Consider the following 10000-nt stretch of genomic DNA (forward strand, 5'->3'; position numbering starts at 1 on the left):
TAGGAGTGGTCTCTGTCTGTCTCTCTGTGAAGGAGCCTAGCAGTGGTATCTGTCTGTCTCTCTGTGAAGATGCCTAGCAGTGGTATCTGTCTGTCTCTCTGTGAAGGTCCCTAGAGTGGTCTCTGTCTGTCTCTCTGTGAAGGTCCCTAGGAGTGGTATCTGTCTGTCTCTCTGTGAAGATCCCTAGGAGTGGTCTCTGTCTGTCTCTCTGTGAAGGTCCCTAGGAGTGGTATCTGTCTGTCTCTCTGTGAAGATCCCTAGGAGTGGTCTCTGTCTGTCTCTCTGTGAAGATCCCTAGGAGTGGTATCTGTCTGTCTCTCTGTGAAGATCCCTAGGAGTGGTCTCTGTCTGTCTCTCTGTGAAGATCCTAGAGTGGTCTCTGTCTGTCTCTCTGTGAAGATCCCTAGGAGTGGTCTCTGTCTGTCTCTCTGTGAAGGTCCCTAGGAGTGGTCTCTGTCTGTCTCTCTGTGAAGGTCCCTAGGAGTGGTATCTGTCTGTCTCTCTGTGAAGATCCCTAGGAGTGGTATCTGTCTGTCTCTGTGAAGATCCCTAGGAGTGGTATCTGTCTGTCTCTCTGAGAAGGTCCCTAGGAGTGGTCTCTGTCTGTCTCTCTGTGAAGATCCCTAGGAGTGGTCTTGGTCTGTCTCTGTGAAGATGCCTAGGAGTGGTATCTGTCTGTCTCTGTGAAGATCCCTAGGAGTGGTCTCTGTCTGTCTCTCTGTGAAGGTCCCTAGGAGTGGTCTCTGTCTGTCTCTGTGAAGATCCCTAGGAGTGGTATCTGTCTGTCTCTCTGTGAAGGTCCCTAGGAGTGGTATCTGTCTGTCTCTCTGTGAAGATCCCTAGGAGTGGTCTCTGTCTGTCTCTGTGAAGGTCCCTGGGAGTGGTCTCTGTCTGTCTCTCTGTGAAGATCCCTAGGAGTGGTATCTGTCTGTCTCTGTGAAGGTCCCTAGGAGTGGTATCTGTCTGTCTCTCTGTGAAGATCCCTAGGAGTGGTCTCTGTCTGTCTCTCTGTGAAGATCCCTAGGAGTGGTATCTGTCTGTCTCTGTGAAGATCCCTAGGAGTGGTATCTGTCTGTCTCTCTGTGAAGGTCCCTAGGAGTGGTCTCTGTCTGTCTCTCTGTGAAGGTCCCTAGGAGTGGTATCTGTCTGTCTCTCTGTGAAGGTCCCTAGGAGTGGTATCTGTCTGTCTCTCTGTGAAGATCCTCAGGAGTGGTTCTGTCTGTCTCTCTGTGAAGGTCCCTAGGAGTGGTATCTGTCTGTCTCTCTGTGAAGGTCCCTAGGAGTGGTCTCTGTCTGTCTCTCTGTGAAGTCCCTAGGAGTGGTATCTGTCTGTCTCTCTGTGAAGATCCCTAGGAGTGGTCTCTGTCTGTCTCTCTGTGAAGGTCCCTAGAGTGGTCTCTGTCTGTCTCTCTGTGAAGGTCCCTAGGAGTGGTATCTGTCTGTCTCTCTGTGAAGATCCCTAGAGTGGATCTGTCTGTCTCTCTGTGAAGGTCCTTGTGATGGTATCTGTGTGTCTTGGCCAAGACCAGATTGCAATTATAAACAGGTGTGATTTGAAGGTCCTTGAGATTGGTATTTCTGTCTGTCTCATCTGTGAAAGACAAAAACAGACCTTTATGGTAACAATCTGTCTGTCCCACTGTGCTCCAAAAAGATTCAGTGATTTCATATCCTGTGATGATTATTTTGTGAAGATTTAAAAAAAAAAGACATTTGTCTGCAGTATAATGAAGGATCCCTGGACAGGAAACAGGAAACTCTGGTTTTGTCTTGAAACAAAATGTCCCTGGGATCCCCCTGTCTGTCAATGGGCCCTGGTGAAGGTCACTATGGCTAGTGGTATCTAGTCAGATGTATAACCTGTGAATGCATTCAGACTGAAACGGGTCTGTCCTCATCTGTGAAGGTCCCTAGAAGCTCCTGCTTCGGGCTGTGAAGGTCCCAGAGTGGTACCTTGTCTGTCCTCTGTGAAGAACCTTTGGGTTAGTGGTCTCTGTCTGTCTACCTCCAGGCTCCCTGCCGCCTCACAGGAATCTAAGGTCTGTTTTTCTTTGAAGATCCCTAGATCTCTGGCTGATCTCGACTGTCTTCTCTTAACACGGCTAATTAGAATGATTAGGAGGCTAATATGACTGATAATCTCTGAGGAAGAGAGAGAGAGAGAGAGAGAGCTCTGAGAGAGAGAGAAGAGTCACAGAGTCAGAGAGACAGAGACAGAGACAGAGACAGAGAGAGAGAGAGAGAGAGAGACTCTGTGAAGATGGAGAGAGAGAGAGAGAGGGGTCTCTCTGATAAAGGTCCGAGAGAGTGAGTGCATCCTGTTCAGTCTCTCCATCTAGTGTTTAGGATGTCGATACTGTCTGACCACGTCTGTGGAGGTTGGGAAAGGCTCCCTCTCTCCATCCCTTCCATCTCCTCCTCCCCTTTCCTCTGTGACTCTGAGCCAAGAGCTACGCTGCAGCAACATTGACGCAACATTGACAGGACGGACTGTGAGGACCCCAGAGAGAGAGGGATAGATTTAGAGGAGAAAGTGATGAAATATGGTCAAGAGACAGAGAGAGAATGAAACAGGAGAGACATGGTCAAGAGACAGATTATAAACAGGTGGGAGAGTCAAGACTCCGACTCCAGATTATAAACAGAGTGTAGAAGAGGAGACAAGAGACAGATTATAAACAGGTGATGGTCAAGAGACAGATTATAAACAGGTGTGATGAAATCAAGACACAGAGAGATTATAAACAGGTGTGATGGTCAGAAGACAGAGAGACAGATTATAAGACAGAGACAGAAGACAGAAGACAGATTATAAACAGAGAGACAGAGAGAGATTTTCACCAGATTATAAACAGGAGAGAGAGACAGAGAGAGAGAGACAGGTGTGATGGTCAAGAGACAGAGACATAAACAGGAAGACAGAGAGACACTGAGATTACAATACAGATAGAGAGAGACAGTAAGAAAGACAAAAACAGACCAGAGAGTCTTGAGAATCTTGTTATTTTCAGAGAGAGAGAGACTCCAAAGAGATTAAGTGAGGAAATCCTGAGATGACACAGAGAGTGAGAGAGAGAGAGAGAGATTTGACTAGAGAGACATAGAGAGACAGAGAGAGAGACAGAGACAGAGAGACAGGAAACAGAGAGACAGACAGAGAACAAGATAGTACAGAGAGACACAGAGAGAGACCCTGAGATAGAGAGACAGAGAGAGAGACAGAGGACAGAGAGACTAGTCATGAAATCAGAATGACACAAGAGAAAGGTCTTCCTCATTTAACCCAAGAGAGACACAGAGAGAGAGAGAGAGAGAGCTCAGAGAGCAGAAGAACAGATTTGTACCTTGTCAGAGAGGGATTCAGAGACCAGAACCTTGAGGTTACAGAGCCCAGAGAGACCCTCCAGGCTACCTGCCGCCCTCACAGGAGATCTAGAGAGTCTGTTTTTCTTTTAAATGTCTGACACAGAGAGAGACAGATCTAGACAACAGAGAGACAGACAGACAGAGAGAGAGAGACTGATAGAGAGACAGAGAGAGAGAGAGAGAGAGAGAGAGAATGAGAGAGACAGAGAGAGAGAGAGAGAGAGAGAGAGAGACAGAGAGAGAGAGAGAGAGAGAGACAGAGAGAGAGAGACAGAGAGACAGAGAGACAGAGAGACAGAGAGAAGAGAGAGAGAGAGAGAGAGACAGAGAGACAGAGAGACAGAGAGACAGAGAGAGAGAGAGAGAGAGGGAGAGACAGAAGAGGATAAACAGACAGACAGAGAGACAGAGAGCATTGACTCTGTTCAGTCTCTCCATCTAGACAGAGTTTAGAGAGACAGATAGAGAGAGAGGACCACAGTCTGGGAGTTGGGAAATACAGGAGAGACAGAGAGAGAGATCTCCCTCCTCCCTTTCCTCAGAGAGACTGAGAGAGAGAGAGAGAGAGACAGAGACAGAGAACAGACAGAGAGAATGAGAGGAGGAGAGAGAGAGAGAGACAGAGAGACAGAGAGAGAGAATGAGAGGAGACAGAGAGAGAGATTGAGAGACAGAGAGACAGAGAGACAGAGAGAGAGAGAGAATGAGAGAGAGACAGAGAGAGAGAGAGACAGAGAGACAGAGAGACAGAGAGACAGAGAGAGAGAGAGAGAGAGAGACAGAGAGAGAGAGAGAAGAGAGAGAGACAGAGAGAGACAGAGAGAGAGAGAGAGAGACAGAGAGACAGAGAGAGACAGAGAGACAGAGAGAGAGACAGAGAGAGAGAGACAGAGAGAAGAGAGAGAGACAGACACAGAGAGACACAGAGAGTTGTAGAGAGAGATTTGGAGAGCGAGGGAGTGAAATACAGAGAGAGAGAGAGAGAGGGGGGGGGAGAAACAGTCCTGGCTCCAGTGCATTTGCGGAAAAAGCACAATCGTTGCATGACTGTACCATAAACATCAATGCCTTTCTTAAAATCAATACACAGAAGTATTTATTTTTAAACCTGCATATTTAGCTAAAAGAAATCCAGGTTAGCAGGCAATATTAACCAGGTGAAATTGTGTCACTTCTCTTGCGTTCATTGCACGCAGAGTCAGGGTATATGCAACGTATTTTACTGAAAGAATAAACGTCTTGTTTCGAGATGATAGTTTCCGGATTCCACCATATTAATGACCAAAGGCTCGTATTTCTGTGTGTTATTATGTTATAACTAAGTTTATGATTTGATAGAGCAGTCTGACTGAGCGATGTTAGGCAGCAGCAGGCTCGTAAGCATTCATTCAAACAGTACTTTTGTGCGTTTTGCCAGCAGCTCTTCGTTGTGCGTCAAGCATTGCACTGTTTATGACTTCAAGCCTATCAACTCCCAAGATGAGGCTGGTGTAACCAATGTGAAATGGCTAGCTAGTTAGCGGGGTGCGCGCTAATAGCGTTTCAAATGTCACTCGCTCTGAGACTTGGAGTAGTTGCTACCCTTGCTCTGCATGGGTAACGCTGCTTCGAGGGTGGCTGTTGTCATTGTGTTCCTGGTTCGAGCCCAGGGAGGAGCGAGGAGAGGGATGGAAGCTATACTGTTACACTGGCAATACTAAAGTGCCTATAAGAACATCCAATAGTCAAAGGTCACCATAGTAGCACCCACCCGTAGCACGCGCTCCAGCAGGTATATCTCTAGTCAACCCCAAAGCCAATTCCTCCTTTGGCCTCCCTTTCCTTCCAGTTCTCTGCTGCCAATGACTGGAATGAATTGCAAAAAAATCTCTGAAGCTGGAGTCTCATACCTCCCTCACTAACTTCAAGCACCAGCTGTCAGAGCAGCTCACAGATCACTGCACCTGTACATAGCCCATCTGTAAATAGCCCATCCAACTACCTCATCCCCATACTGTATTTATTTATTTATCTGGCTCCTTTGCACCCCTGTATTCTCTACTTACACATTCATCTTTTGCACATCAATCATTCCAGTGTTTAATTGGTATATTGTAATTACTTCACCGTCTCCACGGCCTATTTATTGCCTTACCTCCCTTTTCTTACCTCATTTGCACACACTGTATATAGATTTTCTTCAACTGTGTTATTGACTGTATGTTTTGTTTACTCCATGTGTAACTCTGTGTTGTTGTTGTTTGTGTCGAACGGCTTTGCTTTGTTCTTGTCCAGGTCGCAATTGTAAATGAGAACTTTTTCAACTTGCTGGTTAAATAAAAGTGAAATAAAAAATAAATAAATAAATGACCAGGTGAAAGTTATGATCCCTTATTGATCAGTGTAGATGAAGGGGAGGAGACCAGGTTAAAGAAGGAGTTTTAAGCCTTGAGACAATTGAGACGTGGATTGTGTCTGTGTTGCCATTCAGAGGGTGAATGAACAAGACAACAGATTTAAGTGCCTCTGAACAGTGTATGGTAGTAGGTGCCAGGCACATCTGTTTATGTCAAGAACTATAACACTGCTGGGTTTTTCACACTCAATATTTTCTTATGTGTATCAAGAATGGTTCACCACCCAAAGGACATCCAGCCAACTGGACATGACTGTGGGAAGCATTGGAGTCAACATGGGCCAGCATCTCTGTGGAACGCTTTTGGGTCAACTCATTTAGGAATGTGTCCTTAAATGTTGTTGCACCCTCAGTGTATGGCTCAGTGTATGGCTCAGTGTATGTCTCAGTATATGTCTCAGTGTATATCCCTGTGGAACACTTTAGACTTCTTGTAGAGTCCATGTTCTGACGAATTGAGGACGTTCTGGAGGCAATCAGAAACAATTATTTGACCACAGGGAATATGGTGTTGTTTTAGATACCTAGAGTTAGACATCCCATTAACATAACGCTCTGTCTGTTTAACTAACTAACTCACTAACCAACCAACATGTACAGTAACTGACGAACTGCCCGTGTGGTTACAATGTAGTCATGTGACATAGCTCTTTATTCCATGTTAAACCCATTGTTACATCATCACAATGTGTTGATACAGTTGAAGTCGGAAGTTTACATACACTTAGGTTGGAGTCATTAAAACTAGTATACATACACTTAGGTTGGAGTCATTAAAACTAGTTACATACACTTAGGTTGGAGTCATTAAAACTAGTTTACATACACTTAGGTTGGAGTCATTAAAACTAGTTTACATACACTTAGGTTGGAGTCATTAAACTAGTTTACATACACTTAGGTTGGAGTCATTAAAACTAGTTTACATACACTTAGGTTGGAGTCATTAAAACTAGTTTACACTTACACTTAGGTTGGAGTCATTAAAGTCAGTTTAAACACTTAGGTTTCATTAAAACTACATACACTTAGGTTGGAGTCATTAAAACTAGTTTACATACACTTAGGTTGGAGTCATTAAAACTAGTTTACATACACTTAGGTTGAGTCATTAAAACTAGTTTACATTAAAACACTTAGGTTGGAGTCATTAAAACTAGTTTACATACACTTAGGTTGGAGTCAGTTTACATACAAGGTTAGTTTAAAACAGTTTACATCCACTTAGGTTGGAGTCATTAAAACTAGTTTACATACACTTAGGTTGGAGTCATTAAAACTAGTTTACATACACTTAGGTTGGAGTCATTAAAACTAGTTTACATACACTTAGGTTGGAGTCATTAAAACTAGTTTACATACACTTAGGTTGGAGTCATTAAAACTAGTTTACTTAGGTTAGGTCATTAACACTAGGTTGGAGTCATTAAAACTAGTTTACATACACTTAGGTTGGAGTCATTAAAACTTAGGTTTTTCAACCACTCCACACATTTCTTGTTAACAAACTATAGTTTAGGAAAGTCGGTTAGGACATCTACTTTGTACATGACACAAGTCATTTTTCCAACAATTGTTTACAGACAGATTATTTCACTTATAATTCTCTGTATCACAATTCCAGTGGGTCAGAAGTTTACATACACTAAGTTGACTGAGCCTTTAAACAGCTTGGAAAGTTCCAGAAACTGATGTCATGGCTTCAGAAGCATCTGATAGGCTAATTGACATAATTTGAGTCAATTGGAGGTGTACCTGTGGATATATTTCAAGGCCTACCTTCAAACTCAGTGGCTTTTCGTTTTACATCATGGGAAAATCAAAAGAAATCAGCCAAGACCTCAGAAAAAAATTGTAGACCTCCACATGTCTGGTTCATCCTTGGGAGCAATTTCCAAACGCCTGAAGGTACCACGTTCATCTGTACAAACAATAGTACACAAGTATAAACACCATGGGACCACGCAGCCGTCATACCACTCAGGAAGGAGACTCCTTCTGTCTCCTAGAGATGAACGTACTTTAGTGTGAAAAGTGCAAATCAATCCCAGAACAACAGTAAGGACCTTGTGAAGATGCTGGAGGAAACAGGTACAAAATTATCTATATCCACAGTAAAACGAGTCCTATATCGACATAACCTGAAAGGCCGCTCAGCAAGGAAGAAGACACTGCTCCAAAACTGCCATAAAAAAGCCAGACTACGGTTTGCAACTGCATATGGAGACAAAGATGGTTCTTTTTGGAGAAAAGTCCTCTGGTCTGATGAAAAGAAAATAGAACTGTTTGGCCATAATGACCATCGTTATGTTTGGAGGAAAAAGGGGGAGGCTTGCAAGCCGAAGAACACCATCCCAACCATGAAGCACGGGGGTGGCAGCATCATGTTGTGGGGGTGGCAGCATCATGTTGTGGGGGGGCTTTGCTGCAGGAGGGACTGGTGCACCTCACAAAATAGATGGCATCATGGGGGGGAAATTAGGTGGATATATTGCATCAACATCTCAAGACATCAGTCAGGAAGTTAAAGCTTGGTCGCAAATGGGTCTTCCAAATGGACAATGACCCCAATCATACTTCCAGTTGTGGCAAAATGGTTTAAGGACAACAAAGTCAAGGTATTGTAGTGGCCATCACAAAGCCCTGACCTCAATCCAATAGAACATTTGTGGGCAGAACTGAAAAAGCGTGTGCGAGCAAGGAGGCCTACAAATCTGACTCAGTTACACCAGCTCTGTCAGGAGGAATGGGCCAAAATTCACCCAACTTATTGTGGGAAGCTTGTGGAAGGCTACCCAAAACGTTTGACCCAAGTTAAACAATGTAAAGGCAATGCTACCAAATACTAATTGAGTGTATGTAAACTTCTGACCCACTGGGAATGTGATGAAAGAAATACAATTATTCTGACATTTCACATTCTTAAAATAAAGTGGTGATCCTAACTGACCTAAGACAGTAAATCTTTTACGAGGATTAAATGTCAGGAATTGTGAAAAACTGAGTTTAAATGTATTTGGCTAAGATGTGTGTAAACTTCCGACACCAACTGTACATTCCATTCAGCACAGTTCAGTAGAGGAAGAAGAAGCCCCCTTCCCTTTCCTCCCCCCTCCTCCCCTTTCCTTCCCCTCCTCCCCCTCCTCCCCCTCCTCCCCCCCTCCTCCCCTCCCTCCCCCTCCTCCCCCTCCCCTCCACTCAACAGTTCAGTAGAGGAAGAAGAAGCCCCCTTCCCTTTCCTCCCCCTCCTCCTTTCCTCCTCCTCCTCCTCCCCCTCCTCCCCCTCCTCCCCCTCCTCCCCCTCCTCCCCCTCCTCCCCCCTCCACTCAACAGTTCAGTAGAAGCTCCTCTTCCCTTTCCTCCCCCTCCTCCCCCCTCCCCCTCCTCCCCCCCTCCTCCCCCTCCTCCCCTCCTCCCCCCCCCTCCTCCCCCTCCACTCCAACAGTTCAGTAGAAGCTCCCTTCCCGTTTCCTCCCCCTCCTCCCCCTCCCTCCCCTCCTCCCTCCTCCCCTCCTCCCTCTCCTCCCCCTCCTCCCCCTCCTCCCCCTCCCTCCCCCCTCCTCCCCTCCACTCAACAGTTCAGTAGAAGCTCCTCTTCCCCCTCCCCCCCCTCCCCCCCCCCCTCCTCCCCCTCCTCCCCTCCTCCCCCTCCTCCCCCCCCCTCCTCCCCCCTCCTCCTTCTCCTCCCCCCTCCTCCCCCTCCTCCCCCTCCTCCCCTCCTCCCCTCCTCCCCCTCCTCCCCCTCCTCCCCCTCCACTCAACAGTTCAGCCTCAGTAGAAGCCCCTCCTCCCCCTCCTCCCCTCCTCCCCCTCCTCCCTCCACTCAACAGTTCAGTAGAAGCTCCCCTCTTCTCTTCAAGAACATGTTTTCTTAATTAATTAAAGTAAACAAATGAAATAGAATCTGTTTCTCCCCCCTTTCCTCCCCTCCTCCTCCCCTCCACTCAACATTCTCCTCCATCTTCCCTCCCCCTCCTCCTCTTCTCCCCTCCCCCTCCCCCTCCTCCACATCCATTCTCCTCCTCTTCATCATTCTCTCCCCTCTCCAGTGCATCTAAATCCCTTCAGGAGCTCTTGTTGCAACACCAACAGGGGACACATTTGGGAGTAGCACAACACCGACAGGGGATACATTTGGGTGTAACACAATACCGACAGGGGACACATTTGTGTGTAACTCAACACCGACAGGGGACACATTTGGGTGTAACACAACACCGACAGGGGACACATTTGGGT

The 10000-nt window shown here is 46.1% G+C and overlaps 1 pseudogene; it reads left to right on the forward strand.

The window, feature by feature from the left end:
- The window catches only part of LOC135570691 (protocadherin-17-like), a 78750-nt pseudogene that overhangs the window by 65083 nt on the left and 3667 nt on the right, over positions 1-10000 (forward strand).

This window comes from Oncorhynchus nerka, unplaced genomic scaffold, assembly GCF_034236695.1.
Source record: "Oncorhynchus nerka isolate Pitt River unplaced genomic scaffold, Oner_Uvic_2.0 unplaced_scaffold_925, whole genome shotgun sequence".
In the NCBI taxonomy this organism is placed as follows: domain Eukaryota; kingdom Metazoa; phylum Chordata; class Actinopteri; order Salmoniformes; family Salmonidae; genus Oncorhynchus; species Oncorhynchus nerka.